The sequence below is a fragment of the Rhinoderma darwinii genome, chromosome 11 (assembly GCF_050947455.1).
Source record: "Rhinoderma darwinii isolate aRhiDar2 chromosome 11, aRhiDar2.hap1, whole genome shotgun sequence".
Taxonomy (NCBI): Eukaryota; Metazoa; Chordata; class Amphibia; order Anura; family Rhinodermatidae; genus Rhinoderma; species Rhinoderma darwinii.
The window spans coordinates 75,297,334-75,310,313 of NC_134697.1; positions in this window are offsets into that span (position 1 = coordinate 75,297,334).

Here is a 12,980-nt window from a genome sequence, read left to right on the forward strand (position 1 = left end):
CATGTGCTGCAACAAGCAGCATTGGCAATATGCAAACGGCGCATGCGTGTGCCATTTTGATTATCACGGATGGGGGGGGGGGTGATCTCGGGAGGGCTGATAGGGAGTGCTGGCCCCCTATTTCTCTTCCCACAGAATATATTTGAAATGTTAGACCTGTCTTTTTTCAACCTATGCAACTATGTAACACATGAAAACATCCTAAAAACATATGGATCTCATATCAAAACTAAATCTGTCTTGAATTTCAAAATGCATTTTTCAAACTGAAAAACCACAAACTCCCCCCCCCCCCCTGCCAAAAAAACAAAAAAAGCAGCGACTTTCAAATCCATCTGTTTATGACAATTAGATTTTAACCTGGATGCACATAATGAAGATATACAGCATTCTATAATGTTTTCTGAAAGGTTTATAATAAAATAATGAAATGTTTGAAGGACGCAAACACATACTGTTCTGTCAGCATTGTGAAATGTTTTCCCCCCTTTTTTTTATTTTTTATTTTTTTTTAAAGGCTGTTACTGACCTTGTGGCAGCCCATGCAATTTAGTATGAAGTGCTGAAAACAAATGGAGTGAACAAGGTACTTCTGGGAAATATGCTCGTAACCTTGGTTACCTTCCTGAACTAACAAATATTTTCATTTACGTTAAGGTGCACTTACATCTAATTAACATTTATAAAATTTAAAAAGTTACATTTCAGAGGGCCTTATATATTTAGCAAAAATTCCTTCCAATTATTTATTTGGAGTTCGCTTGCTTAAAGTAGACTTGCCAGCTCAATATGCTGCCATTTGTGAGGGCAGCGTGTTAGGGTATGTTCACATGGGCTTCCACCCTGTATGCCCTTATCCTGTTGGTGACCCGGATCAACATGAGGATCCAAGAACATGCTCAAGAGGTTCGCCGGGAGAGACGGTCCTATAGACTGGCACCCACGTTTCAAAGACCCCTGCTGCATTCTCCATTTGCTCCACCTGAAAAGCCAATGCAGGTGGACAGAATCTAGTTTTCTGATCAGGAGAAACAGCACAGACGCTTTTCAGGTCTGTGTCTATTGTAGCCACGAAGGCCATTTTGTGTGTCAATGTCCATAAAAGCCGAGAAACTCCAGCATCTAGAGTTGGTTGGAGAGACAACCCTAGATGGAACGATGCCAAATCCTCTCCCAAATTATCCATTCCAGTAACCATTGTCTCTGGGGAGAAATCACACACCATTTCTCTCTATCTGGATTCCGGAGTGGCTGCAAATTTTATTCAGCTGGATCTAGTAGATTGTCTCCATCTGGCCACGTTTCTTCTGAAGAGATCAGTGGCTGTTTCCTATGTGAATGGACTACTACTACCCGATCCTATTTTCTCCATCATTAAACCGCTGACACTACAAGTCGGAATCCTCCACTTGGAACAGATTGCCTTTCTCGTCTTGCCAAAAGCTATCAATCCTATTCTGCTGGGCCTGACTTGGCTTTGTCTATATGCGCCGGTTCTCGACTGGAGTTCCGGAGAGGTCCTCTAATGGGGATCCAAGTGTCTTCACCGCTGCCTGCCACAGGTTCGTCCTGTTTTGCATACACTGCCTCAGTCAGTCTCCGATCTACCCACATATTATGCCCGCTTTGCGGACAACTTTAGCAAAAAGGAGGCAGAGGCTCTTCCGCCTCATTGTTCCTACGATTGTCCTGTTGAACTGCTCCCTGACATTTCACCTCCTGATGGACAAGTCTATCCTCTCCTTGCTGGAGACCCAGGCCATGTCGGCTTACGTCAAGGAGAACCTTGTGAGAGGGTTCATCCAGAAATCTCCTTCCCCAGACAGAGCCAGATTCTTCTTCGTAAATATGGATCTCTTCGACCATGTATCGATTCCCCAGGTTTGAACCAAATCACGGTCAAAAACAAGTACCCCTTAACGTTAATCACAGGGCTCTTCAACAGAATTCACGAGGCCAAGATTTTCCCAAAGCTGGATCTATGCGGGGCTTTTAACTTGATCTGTATCCACAAAGGTGACGAGTGGAAAATTGGATTCAACACCCGAGATGGCCACTACGAATATCTTGTGATGCCCTTTGGACTGTGTAACGCTTCAGCTGTGTTCCAGGTATTCGTAAACTGCATGTTCCGGGATCTGCTGTATGTCTGTGTGGTGGTATATCTGGACGACATCCTGATCTACTCACCAGAAACTGACGACGCTTCGTAAGCATGTTCGCCAAGTCCTGTTGCGGTTAAGGGTAAATCGCCTATATGCTAAACTCAAAGTGTGTGTTGAGAGAAACTCTCTGCCCTTCCTGGGCTACATTGTCTCCGATCGTGGACTGAAGATGAATCCAGAGAAGGAGAAGTCCATCTAAAAGCGGCCACGTCCACAGGGCCTTCGGGCTATACAATGATTTCTGGGATTGGCAAACTTCTACCAGCAATTTATCCCGAACTTCTTGTCTCTGACTGCTTCAATCTCTGCTCTCAATAAGAAGGGGGTGAACGCCAAGGTTTGGCCTCCTGAGGCAGAATCAGCATTTACCTGCCTCAAGAGCGCCTTCACCTCAGCCTCTGTTCTTCACCATCCTGACACCTTGCGATAGTTCTATCTAGAGGTTGATGTGTTTTCCATTGGTGCTGGAGAACTGCTGTTCTAAAGAAACTCCAAGGGTAAGACAGTACTTGTGGATTCTTCTCCAAACTATTCTATCCTGCAGAGCGCAACTACTCCATCGGGGATCAGAAGTTACTGGCCATCAAGTTGGCCTTGGAGGAGTGGAGACACTTGCTGTAGGGCGCTATTCACCCTATCTTCGTTTATACGAATCAAAAGAACCTCACATACCTACAGTCGGCACAACGATTAAATCCTCGCCAGGCCAGATGGTCGCTGTTTTTCGCCCAATTCCAATTCATGCTCCACTTCCGTCCTGCAAACAAAAATATGAAGGCTGATGCCCTGTCTCGGTCATTTGAAACTGGTGACTCTGAGGAAATTCCTCAATGTGTCCTAGATCCTCCCAGAATTATAGCCGCTAACCCTCTGCAAATTAGAGACATTCCCACCGGAAAGACTTTTCTTTGTCCTGCAGACAGGAAAATAATTCTCCTCTGAGGACACAATTCAAAACTGGGTGGGCACTTTGGTGTCCGTAAGACACGGGACTTTATATCTCGTCACTACTGGTGGCCCACGCTGCCAAGAGATGTTGTGGACTATGTTTCCTCATGTACGAACTGTTCCACAAACCAGTCTACCCATTCCAAACCTGCTGGTCTGCTCCTACCTCTGCCAGTGCCTGATGCCCCTTGGCAACATATGGACTTTATTACAGACCTTCCTCCTTCGACTGATTCTATAAAATCGCACATCTTGTTCCTTTGACAGTTCTTTCGTCTGCTCCTCGTCTGGTAAATCTGTTCATTCTGCACATCTTTCGTCTGCACGGACTACCTCTGCATATTGTCTCGGATTGGGGTGTACAGTTCATGTATAAAATCTGGAGAGCCCTGTGTGATCTGCTAGATGTGAAGCTGGATGTAATGACGGGGTGGGGAGGCAGACAGGTGAGCCCTAATCTGCCCGCCACTCAGTCCCTGCCTACTTGCACGACCCGTCCTAGGCGACGGCGTACAACTGAATGAGGACGGCGTACAACTGGGTGACGGTCCCTACGCTCAATATGTGCACAACAGACAAGGGTACACATAAGCTAAGGGAAATGGGGCAGTTGCCCACGGCAACACCGTGAGCAACAAGAGTAGTGAACGAGCCGAGTCAAACAAGGAGTGTACGAGGTACCAAACGCAGAGCAGGAGCGTAGTCGGTAAAGCCAGGGTCAATATGAAGCAGAGGTCTATATTAATAGCTGGAACAGCAGAGCCAGGAAACCAGAGAGATTCACAGGCAAAGACAAGAAGCAAATGAAGGTATACATAGACCGAGGGCGGGAGCTAGAACCATCTGGCCAGGCTGTGATAGGTTCTCCCACTCCTCAGCCTACCAGCCTGAGTGGTAGCAGATCGAGTCACTCTATCAGACCAAGGAGCAGATGCAGACTGATTAACCACGGGCGTCGACACAGAAGCTGTGTCTGGCAGATCCTTTACAGTACCCCCCCCCCCTTTTATAAGGGGCCACTGGACCCTTCCTAGGTGGACCTGGCTTATTGGGGAACCGAAGATGGAACCTCCTGAGCAATACCCCAGCATGAACATTCCGGGCGGGTACCCAAGTCCTCTCCTCAGGCCCGTATCCTCTCCAATGGACCAGGTACTGGAGGGAGCCTTGGACCATCCTGCTGTCCACAATCTTGGCAAACTCAAATTCTACCCCTTCAGGGGTGACAACAGGGACTGGAGGTTTCCTCGAGGTAACCAAGGACGGGGAGCAGCGTTTCAGGAGGGAGGCATGAAACACGTCGTGTATTTTAAAAGACGGGGGTGACTCCAGCCGGAAGGAGACAGAGTTAAGGACCTCAATGACCTTGTACGGCCCTATAAACCGGGGAGCAAATTTTTTGGACGGAACCTTAAGGCGCAACCAGCCACACCAGATCCCCGACCACAAACAAGGGGTTAGCAGAACGTCTTCTATCTGCCTGAGTCTTTTGTATGCTTTGGGACGCCGTTAGGTTCTTCTGAACCTGGGCCCAGACTGTGCACAGTTCTCAATGAACGACCTCTACCTCGGGATTTTTGGAACTACCAGGTGAAACGGAGGAGAACCGTGGATTAAACCCAAAATTACAGAAAAAGGAGGAGACCCGTGATGAGTTACTGACGCGGTTATTAAGGGAAAATTCGGCGAGGGGAATGAAGGAGACCCAATCATATTGACAACAAGCACAAGGGACATAACATTTTATGTTATGTCCCTTGCGCTTGTGCGTTTGTAGGTTGTTTCCTAGTTTGATTGGGGATCCCCCCTTGTCTCGCCTTACCTTGTTTTCAGGTTTGCTGTAGGTTTACCAATCATATTGACAGTCAGAGATAAAACACCTTAAATATTGTTCTAGAGACTAATTAGTCCTCTCAGTTTGGCCATTAGTTTCAGGATGGAAGGCCGAGGAGAAGGACAGATCAATCTCCAACTTTTTACAGAAAGCTCCCCAAAACAATGAAACAAATTGTACCCCTCTGTCAGAAATAATATTGACAGGAACCCCATGGAGACGCAGGATGTGTTTGACAAACAAGGTAGCTAACGTCTTGGCATTGGGTAGTTTCTTGAGGGGCACAAAGTGGCACATCTTACTGAAGCGGTCTACTACAACCCATACCACTGTCTTGCCTTAAGATGGAGGCAGATCGGTGATAAAATCCATGGAGATATGGGTCCAAGATCTCTGGGGAATGGGCAAAGAACATAGTAAGCCCGCTGGTCGGGACCTGGGAGTCTTGGACGTAGCACAAATTTCACAAGCGGCGACGTAAGCCTTAACGTCTTTAGGCAACCCAGGCCACCAATAGTTTCTAGCAATGAGGTGCTTGGTACCCAGGATGCCTGGATGGCCAGATAGTGCAGAGTCATGATTTTCCCTGAGTACCCTTAGCTGGAATTGCAGGGGAACAAACAGCTTGCTCTCAGGAAGGTTCCCGGGAGCTGAACCTTGAACAGACGCAATTTCGGAGACTAAGTCAGAATCAACAGAGGATATTATTATACCTGGGGGCAAAACACAAGCAGGATCTTCCTCCGAAGGAGGGCTGGGCATGAAGCTACGCGACAGTGCATCAGCTTTAATATTTTTAGACCCAGCCCTATAGGTGACCACAAAGTTGAATCTAGTAAAAAACAACGCCCAACGAGCTTGTCTCGGGTTTAGCCTCCAGGCAGATTCTAGGAAGACCAGATTCTTGTGGTCGGTAAGGACCGTTACCTGGTGCCTAGCCCCCTCCAAGAAGTGGCGCCACTCTTCAAATGTCCATTTAATGGCTAAGAGTTTGCGGTTGACACGTCATAGTTACTCTCAGTGGGTGAGAACTTCCTGGAGAAGTAGGCATAGGGATGGAGATGGGTGAGGGACCTGGTACCCTGGGACAAGACATCACCCACTCCCACCTCGGAGGCATCAACCTCCACGATGAATGGCTCCATTTGGCTAGGCTGAATCAGCACTGGGGCAGAGATAAAGCACTTATTAAGGATCTCAAAAGCCTGGACCGCCTCCGGAGGACAGTGGAGGAGATCAGCACCTCTGCGAGTAAGATCCGTAAGAGGCTTAGCGATGACGGAGAAGTTAGCAATAAATCTACTGCAATAATTGGCAAACCCCAGGAAGCACTGTAACGCCTTCAGGGAGGTAGGTTGGACCCATTCAGCCACAGCCTGAACCTTGGCAGGGTCCATGCGGAATTCATTAGGAGTGAGGATTTGACCCAAAAATTGTATCTCCTGCACCCCAAACACACATTTTTCGTATTTAGCAAAGAGTTTGTTTTCCCGAAGGGCCTGGAGCAGTGTCCTGACATGCTCAATGTGGGAGGACCAGTCCTTGGAAAACACAAGTATGTCATCAAGGTACACTACAAGAAATACCCCCAGGTAGTCTCTCAAAATCTCATTTATGAAATTCTGGAAGACCGTGGGAGCATTACACAACCCAAAGGGCATGACGAGGTATTCATAATGACCTTCGGGCGTGTCAAACGCAGTCTTCCACTCATCCCCTTCTCTGACTCGGATAAGGTTATAAGCCCCCCGAAGATCAAACTTAGAGAACCATTGGGACCCCTGAACCTGATTGAAGTGATCTGGAATAAAAGGAAGGGGATACTGGTTCCTTACAGTGACCTTATTCAAGTTTTGGTAATCGATGCATGGCCTAAGACCACCATCCTTCTTCCCTACGAAGAAGAAGCCAGCACCTACCGGAGAAGTAGAGGGGCGAATGTAACCCTTGCCCAGGCTTTCCTGGACATATTCTCTCATGGCCTCACGTTTGGGACAAAAGAGATTAAATATCCTACCCTCAGGGAGCTTAGCTCCTGGTACCAAATCGATTGCGCAATCGTATTCTCTATGAGGTAACACTTCGGAGGCCTTTTTAGAAAAAACATCAGCGAAGTCCTGAATAAACTCAGGTAGAGTGTTCACCTCCTCAGGGAGAGAAATAAAATTAACAGAAAAACTGGACGTCATGCATTCATTACCCCATTTAGTAAGATCCCCAGTATTCCAGTTAAACGTGGGATTATGCATCTGCAACCATGGAAGACCTGCATCACCAGTACAGAGCACTGCTCCAAATGAATGGAGCCAACAATGAGTTCAAAAACTGGGGTATGCTGCGTAAAATAACCATAAGCAAGTGGAGTGGAGTCGATACCCACTACCGGGACAGGTTTAGGCAAATCTATCAATGGCATAGCTAGAGACATAGCAAATTCCACAGACATAATATTAGCAAAAGAACCTGAATCCATGAAGGCACTGCTGGTGGCAGACCTACCCTCAAAAGAGACCTGAAAGGGAAGCAAGATCTTATTAGGTTTCATATTTACGGGAAATACCTGTGCGCCCAAGCGACCTCCCTGATGGTCACTTAGGCACGGAAGTTTTCCGGCTGCTTATTCTTACGCCTAGGACAGTTGTTCACTTGATGCTTGTCCTCCCCACAGTAAAAGCAGAGACCATTCTTCCTGTGGAGCTCTCTACGTTGTTGGGGAGACACGGAGGCCCCAGTTGCATTGGTTCATCTGAGTTTTCCGTGGAAGAACGATGCAACGGAACCTCGGGAGCCATCATGGGGGAGCCAGAGGAGAAGGCACAAAAACGTTCAAGTCGTCGTTCCCTGAGACATCGGTCAAGACGTACCGCTAAAGCCATAACCTGATCTAGAGAGTCAGAAGAGGGATAGCTAACTAATAGGTGTTTCAGGGCGTTCGACAGACCCAATCTAAACTGGCACCTCAAGGCAGAGTCATTCCACCGAGAAGCTACACACCACTTCCTAAAGTCAGAACAATACTCCTCAACGGGTCTCTTACCCTGACGTATGGTCACCAGCTGACTCTCGGCAAAGGCAGTCTTTTCAGTCTCGTAATAGATGAGCCCGAGAGCTGAAAAAAAAAGTCAACAGAGGAAATTTCAGGGGCGTCAGGAGCCAAGGAGAAGGCCCATTCTTGGGGGCCGTCCTGGAGCCGGGACATAATTATACCCACTCGCTGTCTCTCAGAACTTGAGGAATGGGGCCTTAGATGGAAATAGAGCCTACAACTTTCCCGAAAGGAGAAAAAAGTCTTTCGGTCCCCTGAGAACCGGTCAGGCAACTTGAGGTGGGGTTCAAGAGGTGAGGTGGAGGGCACTACCTGGTTGGCATCACGCTGGTCGCACCTCTGAGCCAGGGCTTGGACCTGTAGGGAGAGACCCTGCACTTGCTGAGCCAAGGTCTCAAGGGGGTCCATATTTGTGGAGGAACCAGGGTAGAAAAGGTATATGGGCCTGTGATTATGTAATGTCGGGGTAGGGAGACAGACAGGTGAGCCCTAATCTACCCGCCTAGGCGACGGCGTACAACTGGGCGACGGTTCCTACGCTCAATATGTGCACGACAGACAAACAGACAAGGGTACACAGAAGCTAAGGGAAATGGGGCAGTTGCCCACGGCAACACCGTGAGCAACAAGAGTAGTGAACGAGCCGAGTCAAACCAGGAATGTACGAGGTACCAAACACAGAGCAGGAGCGTAGTCAGTAAAGCCAGGGTCAAATATGAAGCAGAGGTCAATAGAAATAGCAGAAACAGCAGAGCCAGGAAACAAGAGAGAATCACAGGCAAAGACAAGCAGCAAAAGAAGGTATAAATAGACCGAGGGCGGGAGCTAGAACCGTCTGGCCAGGCTGTGATAGGTTCTCCCACTCCTCAGCCTACCAGCCTGAGTGGTAGCAGATCGAGTCACTCTATCAGACCTAGGAGCATATGCAGACTGATTAACCACGGGCGTCGACACAGAAGCTGTGTCTGGCAGATCCTTTACAGTATACCTTCATTTGCAAAGGCCTGTGATTCTCTCTTGTTTCCTGGCTTTGCTGTTCCTGCTATTTCTATTGACCTCTGCTTCATATTTGACCCTGGCTTTACTGACTACGCTCCTACTCTGTGTTTGGTACCTCGTACATTCCTGGTTTGACTCGGCTCGTTCACTACTCTTGTTGCTCACGGTGTTGCCGTGGGCAACTGCCCCATTTCCCTTAGCTTCTGTGTACCCTTGTCTGTTTGTCGTACACATATTGAGCGTAGGGACCGTCGCCCAGTTGTACACCGTCGCCTAGGACGGGCCGTGCAAGTAGGCAGGGACTGAGTGGCGGGTAGATTAGGGCTCATCTGTCTGTCTCCCTACCCCGACATTACATATACATAAACCGAGGGCGGGAGCTAGAACCGTCTGGCCATGCTGTGATTGGTTCTCCCACTCCTCAGCCTACCAGCCTGAGTGGAAGCAGATCGAGTCACTCTATCAGACCTAGGAGCAGTTGCAGACTGATTAACCACGGGCGTCGACACAGAAGCTGTGTCTGGCAGATCCTTTACACTGGACTTCTGTTCTGCCTATCACCCACAGTCTAAAGGTCAAGTGGAGAGGACCAATCAAGTATTAGAGAATTACCTTCGTCTGTTAAGGATCTGCCAGGCACAGCTTCTGTATCCACGCCCATAGGTAATCAGTCTGCACCTGCTTCTATGTCTGTGAGACTGACTCCATCTTCCACCACTCAGGATGGCAGGCTTAGGAGTGGGAGAGCCTATCACAGCCTCGCCAGACGGAGCTAGCTCCCGCCCTCTGTCTATTTATACCTGCCTTTCCTCTTCCTCCTTGCTTGTGATTCTTCTCGTTTTGTTTCCTGGCCCTGCTGCAGCTTCTTGTGCCATTTGACCCTGCTTCATATTGACCCTGGCTTACTGACTACTCTCCTGCTCTGTGTTTGGTACCTCGTACACTCCTGGTTTGACTCGGCTTGTTCACTACTCTCCTGCTCTGCATTTGGTACCTCGTACACTCCTGGTTTGACTCGGCTCGTTCACCTCTCTTGTTGCTCACGGTGTTGCCGTTTGCAACTGCCCATTTTCCCTTGCTTCTGTGTACCCTTGTCTGTTTGTCTGTCGTGCACTTATTGAGCGTAGGGACCGTCGCCCAGTTGTACCCCGTCGCCTAGGGCGGGTCGTTGCAAGTAGGCAGGGACTGAGTGGCGGGTAGATTAGGGCTCACTTGTCTGTTTCCTTACCCTCATCATTACATCGTCATTTTGTTTCTGCCCAGCATGACAATTGGGTACAATTTCTGCCTTGGGCAGAATTCTCTTGCAATAATAATACAAGTGAGTCTACTGCCTCTTCTCCTTTCTACATTGTGTATAGTCAGCATCCACAAGTTCCTCTTCCTGTGCCAGCCATGACTCAAGTACCGGCAGCTATTTCTTCATTTGCGACTTTCATTCACATCTGGCAGCAAGCCAAGTCTGCGATCCTTCAGGCAGTTGATCGCATGAAAAATGGCATGCCGATAGAAAAAGAAAGGTTCCTCCTCAGTTTTCTCCCGGAGTCAAGGTCTGGCTATCCTCAATAAACATTTGTCTCAAGATGCCTTCTCATGGATTCGCTCCTCGGTCGTTTCGAAGTCTTGCAACGAATAAACCCAGTGTCCTATAAGCTTCGGCTGCCTCCGTCTCCAGGATTCCCAACTCATTTCATGTGTCCCTCCTTAAGCCTGTGGTTCTGAACTGCTACAGTAAATCTTCTAGTTCTGTAGTTGCTCCCAGCGGTTCTTCTGATGTCTTCAAGGTGAAGGAGATTCTGGACTACAAGAGAGTAGGAGGAAGGACTTTCTATCTTGTGGACTGGAAAGGGTTTAGTCCTGAGGAAAGGTCTTGGGAGCCAGAAGAGAACCTTAATTCCCCTACCCTCATTAAAATATTCTTCTCACGCTCTGGACCCAAGAAGAGGGGGAGTAAGTAGGGGTACTGTAACGATCGTGGTCGCGGACCCCTGTTTTCCCTAACCTCTCAACAGCCACGACCGCAGACCTCTGACTTCTTGCCAGCGTCTCCCTCCCCAGAGACGCCAGCACACGCGGCCATACTGCTCTGCAGTGTCCTCTAGGATCCCCGGCCTCAAAGGGCCAGCGCGTGCACATGCAAAAAAATACCTAATCAATCCCCAAATCACCATCTACTATAAAATTGGCTGTGCCCTTCCACTCCTTGCCTGAGCGTTGTTGTTGTTGTTGTCTACCCATGTTTGTATTGCAGATGTTACCTTAGTGGTATCCTGCTCCCAGTGTTCCCTTATGCTGCTTCCTGTATCCTGTTGCTGTGTTTGTTCCTGAGCCTAAGCCTATTGTTGGAGTCCTGTATGCCTCATCTGCCACGTCTGGTATCTTCTAACACGTCTGGTGCCATCTTCCACATCAAGCATCATCTGTGCCATGAACCATCTGTGCCAAAACGTCTGCTACACACTCTTGTGCTAAAGACTTTTGCATTGACTGTTGTTTGGCCAGCTACGACTCTGCTATGGTGGAGCGGCCTAGTGGGTCCACATACCCCAGGTCTGTGACAATAAGGAATGGGATTCATATTGTTTAGACCAGTCCTCCCTTATTGTCCAGTACTCAATATAGAGACTACACTCACATAACTTGGTAACAGGAGTTTGGTGTTGTTCACGCAATTCAGTATGTGGGTTTATTTTTGTTTTTTTTGTCAACCAAAGGATTTAGAACTTTAGCGTAGGACTGACCCCCAGGACCCATCCCTCGATTAGCAGATTGAAGGGCGTATCAGCCTCTTGATTGTTTACACAGCCATTTGTGGCAGTGCCTAGTACTTTAGCTCAGTCCTACTTATTCTGCTGATCAGGGGGGGGGGGGTCCTAGGGTATAAATGACTTGTCCTAAGGACAAGCCATCAATGTTTAAGTCCCAGAAAGCCCCTTTAATCACAGGAAACATGTTAAGGAAAGATGCATGCTAATCCTGTCATTTTTCTTTAGGTCCCAAGCCCAATTGTGGCTTTAAAAAAGGACACATGCAGAAACTGCACCAAAATGGCACTGTGTGAGGAAAGCATAAGGGGATTGAAACGTTTACAGCAAAAATAAAAGATTTAATACTAGCTTGGGGTCATGTACATAATAACACGATAACACGAAGGATGAAGGTGGGGATGCGCTGCCACAAAAAAAACAGATGGGGATGGAGCAATCCAATAGTAGACCTGGAAAGCAACATGGAATGCAAATTACCTATGTTGTCCTGAAAATCCATCTGTCATTGTGGGAGTTTTCAAATTTACTAATAATTATCTATGTGAGGGAACCAGTTGTTTAAATTTAAATCCCATCCCTGTGTAATCTTAAAGGGTACCTGTCAGCTCCTATTTGCCTACCAAACTGGCCCCAGCGTTTGGTAGGTCTTGTAAAACTATGTGCCCAAATACCTTTAGTTTGCTTTGTATTAATTACCTTGTTTGTCCAGAAAAAAACAACTTTATTGCCATAAGCAAATGACTCTGCAAGTGCCACTCGGGCCCTCCGTTTCCCCGCAAGTGCTACTGTTCTCGACGTTTTAGCCTGCTCAACTCCACCCCCTCTGTGAGGATGAGAGTGATGTGGCCGTAGCGTACCGACGTCAATCCTGAGCAAGGGGCTGGAGTTGAGCTGGCTAAAATGACGAGAACAGGAGCACTTGCAAGGAAACTAAAACCATGTGGGCACATGGTTTTCAAGACCTACTAAATGCTTGGACTGGTTTGGTAGGCAAATAGGAGCAAACAGGTTCCATTTAACTCCCTGTTCTCGAATGTGTAGTCTCATGTATGTTTTGCTACAACCTTCATGCATGAGGTGAGAGAGGGATTAACATGAGGGTAATCTTCTTAAAGATAGATTTACCATCTGTATAGTTCCAAATTTAATGTAAGTACCCTACTCTGGATGTGTAGTGAAATAAACCCTAGAAAAAAAATATATTTTACTTCTGGAGCCAC